This window comes from Triticum aestivum, chromosome 4D, assembly GCF_018294505.1.
Source record: "Triticum aestivum cultivar Chinese Spring chromosome 4D, IWGSC CS RefSeq v2.1, whole genome shotgun sequence".
NCBI lineage: Eukaryota > Viridiplantae > Streptophyta > Magnoliopsida > Poales > Poaceae > Triticum > Triticum aestivum.
In genome coordinates, this window is record NC_057805.1 from 507942746 (window position 1) to 507966175 (window position 23430).

A 23430-nucleotide genomic window follows, 5' to 3' on the forward strand; every position below is an offset into this window, starting at 1 on the left:
CTTCATCCTCGGTGTGGTGGCTCCACTGAACTTTGCAAAACTTGATAACCTTGCTGCGAGTAAATCGGCTGGCAAATTCGAGAATCCTGACTGGTTTCTCCTCATATGTCAAATCACTGTCTAACTGAATTGCTTCCAGGGGCACTGTATCTCTTAGAGGAATATCGGCCATCTCCGCATGTCACTTCTTCAACTGAGAAACGTGAAACACATCATGAACTCCCGACAGTCCTTCGGGTAACTCCAACTTGTAGGCAACCTCTCCCATACGTTCCAAAACTCGGTATGGTCGTACAAATCTTGGGGCTAACTTTCCTTTAACTCCAAAACGCTTAACTCCTCGCAGAGGTGACACTCGCAGATATGCTTTGTTTCCGATTTCATAGACTACCTCCTTGCGTTTTGAATCTGCATAACTCTTCTGCCTAGACTGAGCTACCTTCAGTCTATCTCGAATCAGCTTAACCTTAACTTCTGATTCTTTGATCAAATCCGGTCCAAACAACTGATGGTCTCCAACTTCATCCCACATCAACGGTGTTCTGCACCTTCTTCCATACGGGGTTTCGAACGGTGCCATCTTCAAACTGGCCTGGTAGCTGTTGTTGTATGAGAACTCCGCGTAGGGCAGGTTATCATCCCAACTAGACCCGTAGTCTAGCGCACAAGCTCTCAACATGTCCTCCAGAATCTGATTGATTCTCTCAGTCTGTCCATCTGTCTGTGGATGAAAAGCTGTACTGAACTCTAGCCTGGTACCCAAAGTCTGGTGCAACTGATGCCAAAACTTTGAAGTAAACTGTGTTCCTCTATCTGATACGATGGTCCTCGAAACTCCGTGCAGACATACGATCCTGGTCATGTATATCTTGGCCAACTTCGCACTTGTATATGTGGTTTTCACTGGAATAAAGTGAGCTATTTTGGTCAAACGATCCACTACTACCCAGATAGAATCATATCCCGATCGGGTCCTGGGTAATCCGGTAATAAAATCCATGCCAAGCTTATCCCACTTCCATTCGGGTATCGGCATAGGCTGCAGTAATCCTGCTGGCTTCTGATGTTCTGCGTTCACTCTCTGACATACATCACACACGGCTACATACTCGGCAATATCCTTCTTCATACCAGTCCACCAGAAACGCTCCTTCAAATCCAAATACATCTTGGTGTTTCCGGGGTGTATCGAGTATGGCGAGTCGTGAGCTTCCTGTAGTATCAACTTCCTGATCTCTGCATTATTGGGTACATAAACACGGTCCTCAAACCACAATGTGTCGTGCTCATCCTCACGAAAACCTTTGGCCTTTCCTTTGCTCATTCTCTCCTTTATCTCGGCAATTTCCTTGTCATCCTTCTGGGCTTCATGAATCTTTCCCAACAATGTCGACTGAACTTCCATCGCTGCAACAAAACCTCTAGGAACAATCTCCAAACGAAGTTCCCGAAGATCCTCGGCTAACTCCTTTGGCATTCCTCCCATTAAGAGAGTATTGACATAACTTTTCCGGCTCAAAGCATCTGCTACGACATTGGCCTTTCCTGGGTGATAATGCAGCTTCATGTCATAATCCTTTATAAGCTCCAACCATCTCCTTTGTCTGAGGTTCAGCTCCTTCTGGGTAAATATGTACTTCAAACTCTTATGATCCGTGTACACATCGCAACGGTTTCCAATAAGAAAGTGTCTCCAGGTTTTGAGCGCATGCACTACTGCTGCTAACTCCAAGTCATGCGTGGCATAATTCAACTCATGCGGTTGAAGCTGTCGTGAGGCATATGAAACAACTCTTCCATCTTGCGTCATGGAATCCAAGGAATCCAACTTCCTTCAACCAAAATTCACATTTTCTAAACTTGGCATACAACTGATGCTCCCTGAGATTCTCGAGAACTAAACGCAAATGCTCCTTGTGTTCCTCTTCATCCTTTGAGTATACCAAGATATCATCAATGAACACCACAACAAACTTATCCAAGAACTCCATGAACACCTTGTTCATCATACTCATGAAATAGGCAGGGGCGTTAGTCAGTCCAAATGACATAACCGTATACTCATATAGCCCGTACCTTGTGCTGAAAGCTGTCTTAGGTATATCCTTTTCTCGAATCTTCAGCTGGTGATATCCTGATCGCAGATCGATCTTCGAAAACACTTTAGCTCCTTGCAGTTGGTCAAACAAAACATTGATCATCAGCAGTGGGTACTTGTTCTTGATCGTCACTTCATTCAACACACGTTAATCAACAACCATTCTCAATGATCCATCCTTCTTCTCAACCAAGAGCACTGGGGCTCCCCATGGTGATGAACTCCGTCGGATGTAACCTTTCTCCAATAGCTCCTTAATCCGCTTCTTGATCTCTTCCAGATCATTCGCGGGCATCCGGTATGGTCTCTTTGATATAGGCCCGGTGCCTGGCAACAGCTCTATCAAAAACTCGATGTCTCGATCTGGCGGCATGCCTGGTAACTCCTCTGGTAATACATCTGGGTAATCCTTCACAACAGGCACTTCCTCCTGAACAACTCCCGTGAGAGAATTTACTTGGGTTCTCCTTGGCGCATGCCTGGATACATACTTGATCCTTTTTCCCTCCGGGGTGGTAAGCAGAATTGACTTACTGGCGCAATCGATGTTTCCCCCATACATCGACAGCCAATCCATTCCTAGGATCACATCCAATCCTTGCGACTCCAGAATTATCAAGTCAGAGGGGAAAACATGACTACCTATGGTTAATGGCATCTGAAAACATCCACTGCTTGCCATATACTCAGCTCCGGGTGAGGTTACTAGCATAGGTGTCCTAAGAACTTTAGTGGGCAACTTATACTTATCCACAAATCCCCTTGAGATGTATGAAAGCGATGCACCAGTATCAAAAAGAACGATTGCAGTAAACGACTTAACTAAAAACTTACCGATAGCTGCATCTGGTTGCTCTTCAACCTCCTCCACGTTCACGTGGTTCACTTGTCCTTTGTTAAATGGATTGGGCTTCTTCCCAGTGCTCCCATTACCATTTCCGTTCTTCGCTTCAGGGCACTTAGTGGCATAGTGTCCAGTCTTCCCGCACTTGAAACAAGTAATGTGACTTAGGTCCCTCTTGGCGGGTGTGGCTGGATTGGAGCGGTTCTGATTGCTGCTTGCTCCATTCCCATTCTTTGGGCCATTATGATTATGCGAACTCCCTCCATTGTGAGTATGGCCTCCATGGTTATGGGTAAGCCCTCCCGAGTTCGAGGTAAAGCGAGGCTTCTGCTGAGCTCCTGAATTATACTTCCCTTGTCCATATTTCCTCTTGCGGCTCTCTATCTGCTGCTTCTTCCCTTCGATCATGAGAGCTTCATCTACCAACTCCTGGTAGTTGTTAAATGTTGCCACCATTAACTGCATATTCATCTCATCATTCAGCCCTTTCATAAACTTCTCCTGCTTCGCGGCATCAGTGGCCACATCATCTGGGGCATAGCGGGATAACTTGCTAAACTCATCCACGTACTGCCCCACAGTACGGTTCCCTTGGCATAAGTTGCGAAACTCACGCTTCTTCATGCTCATAGCTCCAGTTGAGACATGGGCTGTGCGGAAAGCTTGCTGAAACTACTCCCAAGTGACATTGGCTATAGGGAAAGTGGCTGTGTAATTCTCCCACCATGAGGCTGCTGGTCCATCCAATTGGTGTGCGGCAAAACACACCTTCTCAGCATCTGTGCAACCGGCGGTGGTCAACTCCCTTCCAATCCTGCGCAGCCAGTCATCCGCAACTATTGGCTCGGTGCTACTGGAAAACATCGGTGGCTGCAACCTCAGAAAACGGGCTAAGTTGTCAACTGGAGGTGGTGGCGGTGGGTTGTTGTTGTTGCTGTTGTTGTTGTTGTTGTTGCCTTGGTTCTGAACTAATAACTGCATCAAGGCATTCTGCTGTTGGATCAACTGAGTGAGCTCCGGTGTTAAGACAAATCCGGTATCACGTCTCGGAGGCATCTGATGGGTTTAGAGGGAAGAGATTAGAATAGAATGTGGTCCAGTGAGAAAACACTACCCATATGCACATGAGACAAACACAATCATATCATATCACTCAATCAATCAAGCAAGGGCATACAATCGATCTAACTATCGTACAGTGCTTAGACTATACTATATACATGGGGAAATACTACTTGATCATATGGTGTTCTACTAGAAATTTTGATCGGTGGAAGACTCCATAATATCTGCTCCAGCTTCATCTTCATAGTCATCATCACTACTGTCGGGGTCGGAGTCGGTGTCGTCGATGATGATGTAGTCTTCAGAACGTATCTCCTTGGGTTCGTCGTCATCTCTTCCTGGTGCGGGGTCTCCCATGAACACTCCGATCTTCTTTATCAGGTCGTCATTCTTCTCCAATAGTATTGCGATTTCCTCCTCATATCCGTCTCGCGTAGACTTGAGTTCCTCTTCTAGCTCCATGTTCCTGGTCATCGCCTTCTTCAAATCTATCATGTTTGCGCACATCTGGTTCTCCTGGCGTCAAATGTGTTGGTTTAACTCCTGGATGAAAGCTGCAATAGACCTGTCCTTCCTGGTACTGATCATCTCCCATTGCTTATCTCGGCGCCCACATATCTGGTAGATAGTGTCCTTCAGCTCCTATTTGTAGACTTCTCCAATACGTCCTATAGCAATGTGGGCTGCCATACTCTTGCCTAGACTCCAGGTTGGTGCATCAAAGGAAAACTCTATGGGCTCAGTGACTGGTGTGAATGTCCTTCCTGGGACTTGAACTCGAATCATCCAACGCTCTTCTTCTGGTAAAGTGGCGGTGTAGGTCCCGGTGAAGCTTGGTATTCCAATGTTCATGTACCTAGTGACTTCCTTCAAGTGTCGTCCAAAAGGTCTGTCTTCATCCGGTTGTGCAAACTTGTTCCTCGATTCCGCCATCCTAAATAGTAGAAAATGGAGAGGAGTCAGAAATGAGTAGAGAAGAGTGGCCTATGGCTTATCTTAGTGGTCATGTCCTACATTCAGCGTGTGCTCTGATACCATCTTGTAGCGACCCGACCTCAGACGGTCAAGTCTCTGTGCTTCAGTGTCATGCCTTGATCGGTAATGCTGACACACACAGTACTCGAAGGATTTATAACAGAGTAGCAATCACACACTTATTACATCGATAGTCTCCAAAGAGAATTTATTACAATAAATATGGCTTAAGGCCATTTAATACGATAACAGCGGAAGGCTTGGAAGATAAAGTGAGTCCATCTACTCCAACGGAAACTGAGTGCACGACAACGGCCTAGCGAACCTTACTCCTCGTCTGAAAAGTCTGCAACATGATGCGTTGCAGCCCGAAAACGGGCCAGCACATGGAATATGCTGCCAATGTAACACAGTAGAATAATGAACAGATAAAGGCTATCACTATATGCATATATGGCTGGTGAAGGCTGTATGGTTAATATGTTTTTGCGTAAAGCCAATTTTTCCCTACAACAAAGGAACATATTTTATTTAACTATCATGGTAGTTGAACAACATTGAGAAGGTTCCTCCAACTCAATCCCAATTAAAGGTAATTATCAACCCAACAAATTAAATTAGAGTGATGAGGTCCATATGATAATCCAAGAACCAGATACTCAAGATGTCCATAACCGGGGACACGGCTAACCATGATTAGTTTGTACACTCTGCAGAGGTTTGCACACTTTTTCCCACAAGACTCGATCTCCTCCGTTGGATTTCTCGCACTACATGGTGTTTGAGAAACGGATGACCGAGACACAGTCTTTCAGAAAACATTAACTTTAACCCCGGATGGACAATTACACCGACTTTCCCTCTACATCTGCTAGCCCACCACCGGAAGAGGTCATGCAACATACTCAACTATGCTAGAGCCCATAATAGCTTGTGGCTGCACACGGAAGTTTCTAGCATGAATAATCTTATAATCCCTTTGAGCCTGGGTGGCGGACCTCAGAATGATCACACGGGTACTCCGGGATATCCTAGGACAACACTGGATTCTCCAGGTGCCCACAAGCAATCTACCCAGATGTGTATTAAAGTTGCCACCTTAAGTTAACCATTAATTAACAATCTCACATCTGTCATGGATTCACTCACCCAAACCATGTCTACGAGCATAACATAGCAATATAAGCATAACGTAGAAGTAACTCCCAGGGGTTTGATAATAAACAGGGCAATAGGTTCTACCTTATCAACTACTTCCCAAAACCCACATATTAATCACATCCTAATCATGCAATGTTTGAGGATTGGAACTAATGCATAAAAACTGGGTACGAAAGAAGTATGATCAATGTGTTACTTGCCTTGCTGACGATCCGCAAAACCTAGTGACTCGTAGTAGCACGCTTCGCACTCCGGGAATTCTATCGCAAACAAATAATAACATACATAAGCAATCAATCATAGATGCACGGGTAAAACTCAAATAAGAAGATCTAACCAGAAAGCTCAACTGAAGAACTCCGGTTTGCAAAAAGAATCAAACCAAACGGAGCAACGAAACTCAAACCACGAAAGAAACAAGATCCGATTACTAATCTAGACTAAAGTCAAATTTTACTGTATCAAAACCTTGTTCAAGTTGGTTAAACAGAAAGAGAACTTCGAGACGAAGATCTAGGCGCTTGAATCGCCTGATTTGGATAAACGAGCGAAAAGATAAACTAAAATGAAGTTTAGGGTAGAAATCACGATCAGAAATAATCGCGGAAAAACCCTGGAAAAAGAAAAACTGACGTACAGGCTAACGAACGAACGTTCGCTGTCTGTGACTAACGGATGAACGACGTTCGTTAAAATGAACGTACGGACGAACGTCCGCTAAATAGATAAACCGACGGAAAACCGATCTAACAAAATAAACCGGAAACTAAAAAAAAGATCTAGATCTAGGGTTACCGAAATAAACCGACGAAAAAACGGCGGCGGCGGCGGCTAACTCCAGCGAACGGCGGGGCGGCTCCGGCGGCTTGCGCGGTGGGGCGGTGCCGACGGCGGCGCGACGCGCGGCTCGAGGCGGCGGCGGCGGGCTGGCTGGGTGGGCTGCGGGGCTGGGGGGGGGGGGCTTATAAAGCCCCGGGCGGTGGCAGAGCCCGGGTCGCCCACGGCCCGGTAGGTCGGTTGACTTAAAAAAAAAACAGTCCTGACACGGAAAAACAAACAAAACGAATACTAAACGGACTCCGAAAATCCCGAAATAAATTTTCCTCGTCCTCTAAAAATATAGCGGACAAAGTGAACATTTATTTGGGCCTCTAATGCAATTTTGAAAAACGCATATTTTTTCCTAATTCAAATAAAATAGCGATAAAAACCAAATAATTGATTTTAATATTTTCTTCCAATATTTCCTGTATTTTGGAGAAGTCATATTATCTCCTCTCATATTTTTAGTATGAAATATTTTCAGAGAGAAAAATAATTAAAACCAAAGTGATCCTTGTTTCGATATTTGAGAAAAAATTCAAATATGAGAACTAGGAAATCCGCAACTCTCTCCGAGGGTCCTTGAGTTGCTGAGAATTTCGAGGATCGTGAAACGAAATGCAAAAAAAAAAAATGATATGCATGAATGACCTATGTATAACATTCCAAATTGAAAATTTGGGATGTTACAACTTGTTTTGGCAATAAGCTGATATAAGCTGAAAAAAACCGACCCTAAGCTTCCACAGGAGTCCACAGCTGTTTTTCATTCTCCGAGTATTCTATTTATGAACGAGGCACGTACTTTTGCCTTTCAAGAAAAGAATTGCGGATACAACTCTCCCGAAGTACGTGAGATGGGACCTACCGCAGCTGCTGTAGTTTCCTGAGTGTCCTTAATTTTTTTTGATTGTTGTAAGTTACGAATTACGATCTCCTCCACACGTATATCTTACAAGCTAGACTCGATTTGATCTCTCATACTTTAGATCGATCGATGGTGCCGCCATCCTGGTCAAACCTCCCGCTAGACCTCGCCGACGCCGTGCTCCTCCGCCTCCCGCCGTGCCTCCTCAACAGCGTGCGCTTTGGCTGCCGTCAATGGCGTGCCGCCGTGCGGGAGAACCCCACCCTGCCGGCACACTTCCCGTGGATCGCGTTGCCAGACCTGAGTTTCTACAGCCTGCCCGGCTCTGCGTTCCGGCCGTTGCCGGTCCGCATCGACGCCCACCGGTAGGCCCTCACGCGCTCATGAGCCCTTTGTCCCTGGCCGCTGCCACCATGGTGCTCCCCGGACTCCACACCCTCCACAAGGCTTGCATGGGATTTTATGAAAATGCAAAATTAAAAAGGGGGTTTAGTGTTCAAGGCCTTACTTGCGCATCAAGTTTGGTGGATCATGCAGGAGCCTGAGTCCTTGAGTGCTCGGGTATTGAAATTTGTCTACACCCAGAACTCAGACCTTCTCTCGACAAGCGTTGGATGCAATTCATCACAAGCTCGGAGGTCGTTGTGTGAGGGAAGGGATATGCTCAAACAAGGATTGATAGGAAGAATAGAAATGGGTGTGCGACCAATGTGTGGGATGAAAAGTGGTTACCATGGAACTTTGACTTGATGCCAGTTTGTGCAAGTTCTGATAATCCCCCAGTGATTGTCCCAGAGCACATGTGCTCAGCGACAATGGAGTGGAAGTTAGAGGCCATACAAACACAAAAGCTTGTGTCTGGTGTTGATCTAGTGCAATAGATTCCAATTAGTCACATCGCCTTGGAGAACTTTTGAGCACGGTGCTATGAGAATTCGGGAGTTTTCATGGTTAGATCGGCGCATAAAATAATATAGAGACCGAGTAGGTACAAGAGAGTTGGCTGGAAGGGAGGACTGAACCTTCTAATGGTGATGAACTTGAGAATAACTAGAAAAGGTTGTGGAAAGTAACGGCACCTTCGAAGCTTCGTATGGTTGCTTGGTGCCCGAGTAGATCTTAAGAAAAAGGGTTTCCCCCGCTTTGTATTACAAAGCAATCACCGATACATTCAACGATAGGTGCTGGGGCCGCAGCACAGATAAGCCCAAAAAAAACAGAGAAAAAAGAAAGAGAAACAAATGCCAACAACGGCAGATCAACGAAATGAAGACGACCGGCGACCGCTGCGCCCTTCGGAGAAGTACCACCACTCTCCCAGCACTCCGAAGCGCCGCGTACCAAGCAACACCTTCAAGAAGGAGGCGACGACGACGCCACTGTTGCCCGGACTAGTCCTAGGGTTTCCGCCGGTACGCGGGGGGCAATGAGGGGAGGGTGTACCCGACGCCCTTCAGGAAGGTCCGGCGGCACCCACAGGCGTCGCCGCGTCGGGGCCGGACGAGCCGCCAGAGATTTCTCCCAACCCAAACCCCCACCACCACCCCAGACGAATCATAGTGCACCACCCATCACGCCGCCCACCAACATGTGCCACCACGGTCACCGCATCAACTTCGCCGTCTCCCTGAGGTCACCGACACGAGGCCTGGAGGACGGGAGAGGAGATAATGGCCACGGGGGCATCCGCAACATCGCCGACGTGAGGGGACAACCACCACCGCCACCGCGGAGCCGACCGGACGCACGGACAAGGGGGCTGCCAGGCGCCAAGGCCCGGCCGGACCCGAAAAGGGGTCCGGACAGCCCCTGTCGTCACGCTGCAGCTCGCCGGCCGACGAAGCCACCACCGCCCGCAGACCACCGCCTCCTCGCCGCCAACCAGGGAGCAGTGTCGCCGCGCACCGAGCCGCTGGCCCGCCCTAGCCCAGATGGAGCCCGAAAGGGCCCAGATTTGGGCCGCCCGGGCGCCACCGGCCACCAGCACCGCCACGCCGCCCCGCGACCAACGGCCGCGCCGCCGCACCGAGGACCCCGAGGCCCGCCGCCGAGCCGCACCGCTGCAGGCCGAGCTGCATCGCCGCCAGCGGGAGGCCCCCGCGCCTCCCCAAGTGCGCGCGGGGAAAGAACGGCCCGCCTCCGCCGGCGCCGCGCGGGCAGGGCCCGGCGGACCTCGCCGGCGGCGGCGGGGGAGAAGGACGGGGAGGTGGGGCTGGAGGAGAGGAGGAAGCGGGGGTCCGCCCGGCGCCCGCGGGGGGGGGGGGGGGGTTGCGCGAGCGGACAAGGCGGGGAGGGGAGGGGAGGGGGGCGCGACGCGCGCGGCCGGAGGCCGGAGGTGGCGGGAGGGGAGGGGGGCCGCCGGCGGCGGGGAGGAGCGGGGGGAGGAACCCTAGTCGCCTGGGGTTTCGCATTTCCCGACTAGTTCTTTCCTACATACGGTTTAGGAGAGCTAGGAGGCAGATGGCAACTTTGGTTGTTTACTATATTTATATTTACAGTGCCACCATTGACTCTTCGAGACACTCACTACTAGAGTCCAGCTTGGCGAAAAGCGCCTGTGCATGAGAGATGGCAATATTGTGTCACCCATGTACCGCACGCGCCCACGCTCCTGCGACTCGCTACCCCGGCGACCGCATCCACCTCCGCCGCCGCGCACTGCCTCCGGTCGGCCGCCCCGCCGTCCTCTTGGGGGCCGGGTGGTTCGCTCGCCTCTCCCAGGCTTCCTCCGGGGTTCCATTCGCCCCCTATCCTGCTAGCCCGCCTTGGGTCGGGTTCAGATCTGGAGTCGCCTGCCAGGCCGGTCCGGTCTGGCTCCGATGGGTCCTTTGTGCCGGAGTCGCCGCCTGGGCCTGGGGACCGCTCCCCAGGGGCTTCTGGGGGGCGCCTCTGCTGCCCCCATTCCGTCGCGCCGGGGAGGGGGCGCCCATTGCGTCTGCCTTCCGTGGGTGGGCGCATTCAAGTCTTGCTGGCTCCTCGGCGGTCGGTGCTGCGCGTGCTGCCTCGCCTCCTCGTCGCCCCGAGGCGGCCTGGCAAGTGGTTATGCCGCCGTACTGGTGGCGCTCGTCGCCGCATTCAAGTCGGGATTCAACTCCCCTGCCCAGGTCCCTCAAGTCCCAGCGGCCTCCTCTACGCGCATTCAAGCGGCGGGATGGGTTGGTGTGCTTCCGTTGCAGAGGAGCGGGGCATTTTGCTTGGGAGTGCAGGGATCCGGTGAGATGCAATTACTGCGACAGACAGGGCCATATGGTCCGAGGCTGCTCTCTCAGGCGCCTGCACCAGCAAAATCCCCCTCGCCCTCCTGCTCGCTCCGTTCTGCCGATTTGCGCCCCGGCTGGTCCCCTGCTTCCTTCCGCTCCGCCCACCAGGCTGGCCCCCGTCCGCCTCCCGGGTCCCCCGCCGCTTCCGGCCGACCACGCTGTGATGTCGCGCATCGGGGATGCGGCTTCCCGTCCGGAGGAGGGCCACGTTGTGCTCCTCTCCACGCCTGCCATGGAGATGCAGGCGGCCCTGCTGTCCTCCAACGCCGCTCTGATCTGGCTGGGCGGCAACAGGCCGCAGGTCAGTGTGGCGGAGATCGCGGGCGCCATCGAGGCGGAGACCAACATCGCCAAGAGCTACTTCAATGACGTTCCGTTCTTCCCTGAAGATTTCTTGGTCACCTTCTGGCACCCTCACCACCGCGACGAGCTGACCGCCAGGGGCCGCATCCCTCACCGCAACCTTGACATGCATGCCACCAAATGGCGTGCCAATGCCCACTCCAACGTCGCCAAGATGCGCTACCATGTCCATCTCTGCTTGGAGAATGTCCCCCTGCAGGCTTGGGGGGAGGAGGAGATTGGCAAGATCCTGGGTAAGAATACCATTGTGCATTACTTTGACGTGGCCACTCTGCAGAAGGAGGATGCGTCCATGGTCAGCCTTTGGGCGTGGACGACCAACCCGTCGGCCATCCCCAAGGTGATGTGGTCCACGATCTACGACTGGCCTGGCCGGATGCCCATCGGCGGTGCCACCCCTGCTGCTCAGGGGCTAGACGGACTTGAAGACAGAGTGTTGATCCACCTCGACATCCTGGAAGACTTCAGTCCTGATGCAGCTGGCAATGTTCCTCGAAGTGCAAGGCGGCAGGGCTACGACTGGGACAAGGGCATCATCGACGAGGAGCGCCAGCCGCGGGAGAGCCACAGCTCCCCCGCCTCCCGTGGCACATGCCAACGCCGCGATGACGATCATGAAGACCGCAATGGGCGCAGAGATGATGACGACCAGCGTGGTCGTCAGGACGACCGCGGCTCCTGGGCGGGCAGAATCTTTCGGAGTCGCTCCCGCGCTGCTGGAGACGGGAGGGGTGGGGGTGGTCGGCATGAAGACCAGCGTCGTGACGACCAGAGGCGGCACGACGACCACCGCGGGGATCGCCATGACGGCCGCGATGGGCGTCGCAGGCAGGGAGGAGCCCCTGCCGCTGCTGAGTGCGTGGCGGCGCTGGTGCAGACCGTTGGGCTAGGAGGCACCACTGTCGCTGATGTGGTGTTGGCGCAGACCGCGGAGGCTGGCCGTGGCCGCGCTGCCTCTCGGCATCCGTCGCCACGCTCGGTGCGGAGCCACGCCAGCGACAACCTGACGCCGCCGGCGTCCCCTCCCCTGACGCCCACCTCGGTTCTTCCTGCTCCGATGAGCTCCAGGCGTGCTGACGACCACTCTGGTGATGCTGTGGCTGCGATGGTGGCCATGGTTGCGGCAGGCAGCCCTGTGGTGGCGAGCCTGTGTTCTCCGGCTTGTTTGTTGCTGCCGTCGCCGTCTCCTTCGCACCCCCTGGGCTTGGGAACTCGCCAACGCCTTCTGTCATCTCTGCAGCAACACCAAGGACGCCGCTGGCTGTTGCCAGGGAGGGCGTCATTCCTGCTGGCCTGGAGCCTCTGTTTGTGCCCAGGGCGCCGGCACTGCTCCCGTCTCCTACTTCCTCTCCGGTCAAAGCTCCTTCCAGGCGGCGCAAAACTCTTGCAGGGATGACCATCTCCTCCGAGGGTGGTCTCTCCCTGCGCCGCATCAGCGCTAGGGTGCAAGCTAAGAAAAAAGTGGGGTTTGCCATATCTATGGCAAAGGAGGCGCAGGGGCTGGTTTGTCGCTCAATCGGCATCATCCGCGACGGAGAAGACGTAACTGCCAGGGCTCTGGATCAGTTCGAGCTGCAATTCAAAGACCAGCTGCCAGAAAATATCATGCATGCGCTGCGAGGCCTCTTCAAGATTGATGATGCTCATGCTGCTAGCGTGGAAGAGGCTCTCATCAGTCATGGAGGTGCTGCTGCGCTGGACCACGATGAGGAGGCTGTGGCTTGAGCCTTGCCTCCTGATGCTTTGTGTTCTTTGGGTCTTTTGGTTTCCAATGTTAGGACAACCTGTTAATTTTATTTCCTGGAATGTAAGGGGCCTTAACTACCCGGATCGTCGTGCTACCGTTCATGAAACTATTGCTGCCACTTCGTGTCATTTGGCTTGTCTCCAGGAGACCAAACTTGCTGCCATGGATCAGTTTACCGCTGCCTTTCTTGGGGGAGCTAGGCTCAAGAGTTTTGCCCAGCGGCCGGCTGTGCGAACTAGAGGAGGCATTTTGCTTCTTTGGGATGACGAGGCTGTGCAGGTCTCAGATGTTGTTGCTGCTACCTTTTGCCTTTCCGCTACTGTCTTAGTCCGTGCCACCAACATTTCCTTCAAGCTCACGGCCGTTTATGGCCCCACGGCCTCCTCTCTGAAGAACGATTTTTTCTCCGAACTTCTTGCTCAAAAGCCGTCGTCGGGTACGAAGTGGCTGGTTCTAGGCGACTTTAACCAAATATACAGGGCTCGGGACAAGAACAAGCGAAACATCAACCGTAGCCGTATCAACCGATTTCGCAACACTCTCCATGAGTGTGAGCTCAACGAGATACAACTCCAGAACAAAAGGTTCACTTGGAGCAACGAACGTGCCAACCCTACCCTTTGCAAGCTTGACTCCTTTTTCTGCAATACAGACTGGGACCTCAGTTTCAGTTCTCACGTCCTTCATGTGCTCTCCTCGTCGCTATACGATCATTGTCCTCTCCTCCTTGCGGATGACAGTGGCCCTCGGCGGCCCCGCTCCTTCAAATTTGAGAATTTTTGGGTCTCCATGCCGGGCTTCATGAATGTTGTCAGTAACGCATGGCATGAGGATTGCAACCACGCTGAGCCTTACCAATGGCTATTCCATAAGCTCAAGAAAACCGGAGTGCGGTTGGCTGAATGGAGCCGAAAGCTTTTCCCTCGTGCTAAGCTTCTCTTGCATGCTGCCCTGTTAGTGATCTTGCGCCTTGACATCGCTCAAGAGAACCGCGTCCTGTCTGCTGCCGAGCAGGACCTCCGGTCCAGGCTTAAGCGAAGAGTGGTGGGCTTGGCGGTCCTGGAGCGTGCACGGAGGAAGCAATGTGCCAGAGTTTCTAATCTTAAGGAGGGTGATGCCAACACCAAATATTTTCACCGGCGGATCAACGCGCGTCGTCGCAAGAATCATATTCATAGGATCAGACATAACAATGGATGGATCACTGGGCATGAGCAGAAGGAAGCTTTGATGCACGACCATTTCACCAGGGTGATGGGGAAGGAGAGCTCTCATCCTGTGGACTTTAACTGGGAGGAGCTCGTGTTTCATGATCACGACCTCTCCGATCTTAATGATCCAATTTCGGAGGATGAAGTTCGAGAGGCCATCAATCAGTTACCGAGGGACAAAGGCCCCGGCCCGGATGGGTTCACTGGTGCCTTCTTCAAAAAATGTTGGCCTATCATCAAGCACGATATCATGCAAGCCATTCTCTGTTTCAACAATCTGCATTCGGCCAATTTGCAGTGGCTAAACTCAGTGAACGTTGCGCTCCTACCCAAAAAAGAGGGCGCGGAGGAGATCTCTGATTACAGACCGATAAGCCTCATTCATGCCATTGCAAAAATTATTGCTAAGGTCCTCGCTGCCAGACTTAGCCCTCACATGCATGCCCTCATCTCCAGCGCGCAAAGTGCCTTCATCAAAAAGAGATGCATTCACGACAACTTCATGTATGTTCGGGGCCTTGCTCGTCGGCTCCACAAAAGCAAGACCCCCGCGCTTCTCTTCAAGCTTGACATCCGCAAAGCTTTTGACTCCGTGCGATGGGAGTACATCATTGATCTCCTCCAACGGAGGGGGTTCCCACCGCGGTTTCGGGAATGGATCACTGCACTGCTCCGGTCTTCATCCTCGCGGATCCTGCTTAATGGCGTGCCCGGCCCCCTCATTATGCATGGCCGTGGTTTCCGCCAAGGAGACCAATCTCTCCGCTGTTGTTCGTCCTCGCCATTGACCCCCTACAGCAGATCCTCGACATTGCCACCAGGCACGGGTTGTTGCACAAGTTTAAGGGGCGTCGTGCAATTTTCCGCACCTCCCTTTATGCTGATGATGCGGCCGTCTGCATGGCCCCGGTCAAGCAGGACATTGATAACTTCGCCCTCATCCTGAATCACTTTGGGAAGGTTACAGGTTTATGTACAAACTTCCAAAAGAGCTTAGTTGTTCCTATCCGGTGCGGGAACGTAAACTTGGATGAGACCCTCTCCGCGCTTCCCGCTGCTTGGACCTCCTTCCCCATCAAGTATTTGGGGCTGACACTGTCAATCCGCCACCTGAAGGCGGCGGACTTTCAATTCCTTGAGGACAAGGTGGCTGCCAGGCTGGTGCCGTGGGATGGGCAAAATATTACCTCCATTGGGCGTGGAGCTCTTGTCAAATCTGTCCTCACCTCCCAGGTGATCTACCACATCATCGCTCTCAAACTGCCGGTGAGTACACTACATAATATTACCAAGATTGAGAGGGCGTTTTTATGGGCTGGCACAAACAAGGTAACAGGGGCGAAATGCAAGGTCAGCTGGAATTTGGTTTGCAGACCGACTGAGTTGGGAGGTTTGGGGATCCTTGATCTTACCAAATTCGCGAGAGCTCTCAGATTGAGATGGTTGTGGTTTGAATGGGCGGAGCCCTCCAAGATGTGGGTGGGCATGGCCAACCCTTGTGATATTCTGGACCGAGATCTCTTCTATGCATCTTCGTACATCACCATAGGCAACGGGGCACGCGCTCCTTTCTGGGATTCCCCTTGGGTTGATGGGGATAAGCCCGCCAACATCGCCCCTCTCATCTTCGAGGCGTCCAAACGCAAGAATTGGACTGTTAGGGAGGCCATGCATGAGGACAAATGGCTATCGTCAATTAAGCTTCCCGACCATTGGACCATGGAGCACATTCGGCAGATCGTCACCTTGTGGGCTCGATTGCGAGTCATTCCTATATCGGAGGACACGGAGGACACAATTACTTGGAAGCACACTCTTGATGGAGCTTACTCCGCCACTTCTGCGTACAAGGCGCAACTTCTTGGGACGGTTCGTTCGTCCATGCACTTCGCGGTTTGGAAGGCTTGGGCGCCACCCAAGATGAAATTTTTCGCTTGGCTTGCGATTCAAAACCGTATCTGGACGGCGGATAGATTACAGAAAAGGGGGTGGCCCAACTGTGGGCTCTGCCCGCTTTGCAAACAAACGGGCGAGACCGTTCATCACTTATTCTACAAGTGTCGCTTCTCCACTAGAATTTGGGGGATGATCAAGGGATGGCTCAATCTAGACTTCATCAACACCTCGGTTTAGATGACTAGGCGTTCCATCCACGATTGGTGGATCAACATGTCGGGCGTCGGCGTGCCACACCGGAAAGCCATCGCTTCCCTCACCATGTTAACTTGTTGGACTATCTGGTGTGAAAGGAATGCTAGGGTGTTCCAACACAAGTCTACTCTGCCGTCCGTCCTATTACTCAACATTCAGCGGGAGGCTAAGCTTTGGGTCATGGCAGGAGCCAAACATTTGGGTCTCATAATGCCGGGAGAGTACTGGCTTTGTATTTAAATCTCCTTGCTTTTCGTTGTAAAAGCAACTCTAAACTTCTTCTTAATTAATGGATGAGGCAAATCTTTTGCCTCCGTTTCGAAAAAAAAATATAGTGATGAGACGCCAGACCCAAAGCTTTGCCTTTTTGGTCTGAGAAATTCTCCGACCAAGGATCAATTCATAGGTGTTCTTGTTGCTCTTTGAGAATTCTGGTGGGCAAGAAGGAAGGCAATTCACGAGGAAAAATTCTAGAGGCCGCCATTCACTCATTTGTTTATTATGTGGCACCTCGACGATTTGAACGTGGTCTCGAGTGGTGTGAAGCATGGCTTGCGAAGTGTCGGGCGAGATGGATCCCTCCACCGTCGGTGTTTACCAAGGCGAGGTGCCGTGGCGAGGGCGTTAAACAAGGGCGCATTGGGCGTACGTGATCCTCTGTGATGAGTGTTTGATCTCCTAGCAGATCCGGCTGTGCTCGAGGCATATGCGTGCGTGGAGGCCAAGGTACTCGTTGAGGATCTACTGGCCTCGAAGCTCATGATCACCACGGGCTGGCTGGGCTGTGTCGGTGTGATCAACGATATCAATTCTCTTTGCCAAGAAGGACAGTACTGCATGATTGTTACGGAGATATATAGAAACTCGACAAGTGGGTTTTTGTACAGTAGATTCTCTCAGGAGCAGCGGGAAACAAATGATATTGGACACTTCTCGAGCTTCACTTGGTATTCGACAAAAAAAAAAGACTGGTGAGCGAGAGCCGACAGGTCGTTTTAATTGGCGTTGTCCGGCCGGTTTTGGAGGCCTAGGAGTGGAAAGCTTTGCCTTGCCAATTATGCTAGGCGACCGATCTGCACGAGGCATGTGGTCTCTGATGCGGGGCAAAAGAAATCCCGGCCGATGCAGGCCTGTGGCCTCCTCTGGGTAGAGTCGCGCCAAAGATGGTGCAGTCCTAGCTAGCCTGCCTTTACTCGCGTCTGTCCTGGTGGTGGTGATAGATTATGGGGTCGACAACTCAGTTGGCGTTGGGGCAGTAACTTTTTTTTGTTGCCAATGGTTGGGGCAGTAACTTGATGCATGCATGCATGCAATGCAATTCATGATTTCCTGGATGTAGAGTCTTACATACACCACGTAGCTACGTGCCATGCAGTAACATATATGCTGATGGTTGTGGAGCAAAAATGCTACACGCACGGACTGATTACGGGGTTGCAACGGACCCCTTCCAACAAACTAATCTTGCCCCCCCCCCCCCCCTGATTTTCAGGTGGGTGGGGCCCTTCCTCCCCCTTTAATCTAATAACTGTTTGACAACTCAACCTCATCCCGTAACCAGCCCGTAATTGTCCGTTGATGTAGCAAAGCTCGTTGTGGAGGGCCGGCGAATTCTTGTGCCAATCACGGATGGCATGGGCCCGTGCACGTACATGCTATTACTAGTGTCGTGACAAGGTGTGCTAAGCTCCAACGGACCTCATAATTATCTAGCCGGCATGTTCATAATCCCTCATCTGATTGAGAGAGAGAGAGAGAGAGAGAGAGAGAGAGCATATATTACTCTCCCAAACAATCTCGTGATCGATGGGGGATTGTTACGGAAGTACAGCAGTACTTCCTCCCCTCTGAGATATAAGATGTTTTTACTTTTTGTGATCGAATATATACAAACACATTTTAGTGTGTTTGTTCATTCATTTTAGTCCGTATCTAGTTTATATTAAAATATCCAAAATATCTTATATTTGTGAACGAAGAGAGTACCTAAGTTTGAAATAGTGAGACAATTCTCGCATGGCATATATAGTACTATATTTCACTTGAATAAGCCAAACAATGCAAACAACAACAAAGTATATTAGCATAAGAGTGAAAACAACAAGAAGAAATAAAATCCCCTTGCCTTCTAGGTGAACAGTTGTAAATTACCAAGCTGTCCTTTTGGGCAAGGAATCCCATAAGAGAAACTCAACTGAAAGAAGAACATATATATGAATCAAACACACTCGAGCTTGAGACAAGCAAATCATTAACTTGATAGCACACAGTCACAAACATAGCAGTTTCACATGCACATAGTCACCAAAGACCACTTTTGACATACAGACATACCGTACCGAAACCGAAAGAGCTAGGGGATGCTTGCCGGTCAACTAGTGAATATGGGGATCGGCGACCAATTTCCAGACCGATCATAGACGGAGAGACAAGTCGACGTCGTCCACGGGGCCGTGCACCGTCCAGCTCCTGCCGTGCTTGTGCGCCTTGCCACCAGCAGCAGCCGTCCCAGCCGCAGACACGAGACTGTGGCGTACCTGGGCCAGGGCAGACTCTCGTCCCGCGCCGCAGCCGGCAAACCCTCCCCAGCGGCGGCGGTCTGCTGGCGGCGCTTGGCGACGCGGCGCTCTTGCTTATGCGCGTTCTGGTGGCCGCCGAGCGCCTGCGAGGTGATGAACTTGCGGTCACAGTACACGCAGAGGAAGAAGCCGACGCGGGGCTCCGGCGCCATTGGGCGGAGGGTGAGCTCCAGGCTCAGCTCCTCCTGTTCACTGCTCGGCTGTTCCATTCTAGTCATGGACTTACCGTCGTCTATATGTGAGCGCACCACAGCTAACTCACCGCGCAAATTGTTGTGCTAACCAAAGGATTTTTAAATACTACAGCTTAACGGGCTTGCACTGTTCATTTAGGATCTCGTTACTGTAGCCGATGGACGGACACCCCGCACGCCTCCCACCGGCCGTTCATTCGCTGACGGCGGTCGCAACGGAAGAGTGCCCATTTGTAATTACTGGGCTTTAGCTCATTTGTCATATCCAATAATTCCTAGGAAAATCCCATATATGTGGCCCGTTCATGCATGATAAGAAAGAAGCTAAAATATTTTGTGGTAGTCGAAAATGAAACCAAATGGTTGTGAATGTTCCCATTCATCTCCGCATTGATATCGTTAATGTTTCGGTTTTGTTTCTCCATTGGTGTTTTGCTTTCTTCCTTCATTTCGTGCGTTGCCTCGTTTTTTTCATGTAAGAAAGAACCAGGAAAGCTTTTATCCTAGTGGAAAATGATACCGAATGCATTCATCTTCCCATTGATGGCATTGTTGTCTCTGTTTCATCTTCCCATTAGTGTTTCGGCTTTGCTTCCACTTCTAGGTAAGAGAGGTTGCTCCTCTTGTGATCCGGTGCGGGAGTGGGGCGATCAGATTTTTGGGGAGCGCTCGTGACTATGAACGGCGATATCCCCGTCGACGAGTTCCCCAACAACGACTTCTTCCCCGATGTTGATCACCTCCTCGGTGACATGACGAACTGTTGGGGAACGCAGTAATTTCAAAAAATTTCCTACGCACACGCAAGATCATGGTGATGCATAGCAACGAGAGGGGAGAGTGTTGTCCACATACCCTCGTAGACCGAAAGCGGAAGCGTTATGACAACGCGGTTGATGTAGTCGTACGTCTTCACGATCTGACCGATCCTAGTACCGAAAGTACGGCACCTCCGCGATCTGCACACGTTCGGCTCGGTGACGTCCCACGAACTCTTGATCTAGCTGAGTGTCGAGGGAGAGCTTCGTCAGCACGACGGCGTGATAACGGTGATGATGAAGCTACCGGCGCAGGGCTTCGCCTAAGCACTGCAACGATATGACCGAGGTGGGTTATGGTGGAGGGGGCACCGCACACGGCTAAGACAATGTCTGTTGTTCTGTCCTAGGGTGCCCCCTGCCCCCGTATATAAAGGAGCAAGGGGGGAGGCCGGCCGGCCCTTGGGGCGCGCCAAGGAGGGGAGGAGTCCTCCTCCTAGTAGGAGTAGGACTCCCCCTTTCCTAGTCCAACCAGGAGGAGGAAGGGGGAAGGAAGGAGAGGGAGAGAGGGAGGGAAAGAGGGGGCGCCGCCCCCCTCCTTGTCCAATTCGGACTCCTCAAGGGGGGGGGGGGGGCGGCCAGCCCTCAGGCCCCCTCCTCCTCTGTCTCTCTCTCTCACACACAAGGCCCATGTTGGCCCATTATTTCCCCTGGGGGTTTCGATAACCCCCCGGCACTCCGATAATTATCCGGTCACCCCCGGAACTCATCCGGTGTCCGAATATAGTCATCCAATATATCAATCTTTATGTCTCGACCATTTCGAGACTCCTCGTCATGTCCGTGATCACATCCGGGACTCCGAACTATCTTCGGTACATCAAAACACATAAACGCATAATACCGATCGTCACCGAACGTTAAGCGCGCGGACCCTACGGGTTCGAGAACTATGTAGACATGACCGAGACACGTCTCGGGTCAATAACCAATAGAGGAACCTGGATGTTCATATTGGATCCCACATATTCTACGAAGATCTTTATCGGTCAAACCGCATAACAACATACGTTGTTCCCTTTGTCATCGGTATGTTACTTGCCCGAGATTCGATCGTCGGTATCTCAATACCTAGTTCAATCTCGTTACCGGCAAGTCTCTTTACTCGTTCCATAATGCATCATCCCGCAACTAACTCATTAGTCACATTGCTTGCAAGGCTTATAGTGATGTGCATTACCGAGAGGACCCAGAGATACCTCTCCGACAATCGGAGTGACAAATCCTAATCTCGATCTATGCCAACTCAACAAGTACCAACGGAGACACCTGTAGAGAACTTTTATAATCACCCAGTTACGTTGTGACGTTTAGTAGCACACTAAGTGTTCCTCCGGTATTCGGGAGTTGCATAATCTCATAGTCATAGGAACATGTATAAGTCATGAAGAAAGCAATAGCAACATACTAAAAGATCAAGTGCTAAGCTAACGGAATGGGTCAAGTCAATCACATCATTCTCTAATGATGTGATCATGTTAATCAAATGACAACTCATGTCTATGGCTAGGAAACTTAACCATCTTTGATTCAACGAGCTAGTTAAGTAGAGGCATAGTAGTGACACTCTGTTTTTCTATGTATTCACACATGTACTAAGTTTCCGGTTAATACAATTCTAGCATGAATAATAAACATTTATCATGATATAAGGAAATATAAAATAACAACTTTATTATTGCCTCTAGGGCATATGTCCTTCACGAACAACTCACCTACATCCTCTTTCGCTGCTCTGTGTGTCATCTTACCATCTCTGTTACAGTTAGCATTTGGTTTACTGCAAGTAACAATTGATATGAATATGATACTTGTTTCTTAATTATGATCTCGATTGCATGTTATTCAAATTTTACCCACTGTTTTTCTGGATTAAACTTCATGGAAAATTCCTTAAAAATATTCAACATGATACTCTTTTGGGTCATTGTCTAGTCACATTACCTTGGTCTACCACTCTCTCTGTTAAACTTCCCCCTCGACCTTCCAACCTATTGACCAATATTTCTTCAGACACCTCACTCGTCGAGCAGCTTCCTGCTCTCTTGCGGAGTTAGGTTAACTCGTAAGGACTGATGAGTCCATTGTCAATCTTCTCGTTGACCCATGCGTAACCGAGCCTATCAGGCCACATGCTGCTAATAATGGGACAAATATGTATTGCTCCTCCAACTCTCCCAATACGTCATCATGGTCGAGGTGAACTCTGTGTGTTCCCCATCTCTCCCCAAAGTATTGTGTTTCCCTTAACCCACCGCCCCCGCTCTTTCCTCCTAGCTTGCTCCCGTGCAAAGCTGCACAATAGTACATTGACCATCTGCTCACCGGTGTTTAGACACTAAGGGAACCACTGCTGTGTTGGCCTGGCCCTTTAGTGGATGAGGTTAGTGCTAATTCCTATCTTGGATGCCATTATTTGCTGACCAGTGGGGCCTGAGCTTAATTAAAATAGTAACCAGTTCTGAAATAATTATAGTCCTGTTGGTGGGTTCCACAGTCTAGTTTGGCTTAGTTGAAGCTGACTTTGGCCACAATGTGGAAAGACCGATTCTAAAACCGATAGCACATAAGCCACAATACCGCTCTGTTCTACTTTTAGACGATCCATTTCCAGTTTTGGAACATGGGGGACCTAATGTAGGAAAAGAAAGATACCAATTGTCTAGATGTAAACTTAAGGGACCAAAAATAGACATTTTCTCAAAGAAAATGGCGCTCATACCGTAAGGTATGCACAAAGTGTCAACATCGAACATTGCAAGATTACAAATAGAGCATATGTTTCCTTCAGTGAAAAAGGACACTCGTTTACAACCAACATGCATCAGGGCTCTGGGAAAGTGCCGAGGAGGCAAAAAAAAAAAAAAAACTCCCATTTTTGACTATGCCCGACACATAGTCATAACTTACGGGTTGGTATAAGATATTTGGAAGTGGTACTTGGGCACCCAACATGTCAGCTATCGTTATTTTAGGAAAAACATGTATTAGGGTGTCACTACTGACAGTTAATAGTTTGCCAGTATTTACACAATCACCACCGACAGGACCATTTCGTAGCCCGTCAGTTGAGAGGTACCTCAGCGGTATGTATTACTCCCTCCGTTCGTAAATATAAGTTTTTGGAGAGATTTCACTATAAACCACATACGGATATATGTAGATGCATTTTAGAGTGTAGATTCACTCATTTTGCTTCATATGTAGTATATAGTGAAATCTCTACAAAGACTTATATTTAGGAACGGAGGGAGTACAATGGTGGCCTCACAGC

At 50.6% G+C, this 23430-nt stretch overlaps 1 pseudogene; it reads right to left on the reverse strand.

Moving 5' to 3' along the window:
* Nucleotides 1-18799: 18799 nt before the first annotated feature.
* LOC123100683 (zinc finger protein 2-like) lies at nt 18800-19396 on the reverse strand (annotated as a pseudogene).
* Nucleotides 19397-23430: the final 4034 nt, after the last annotated feature.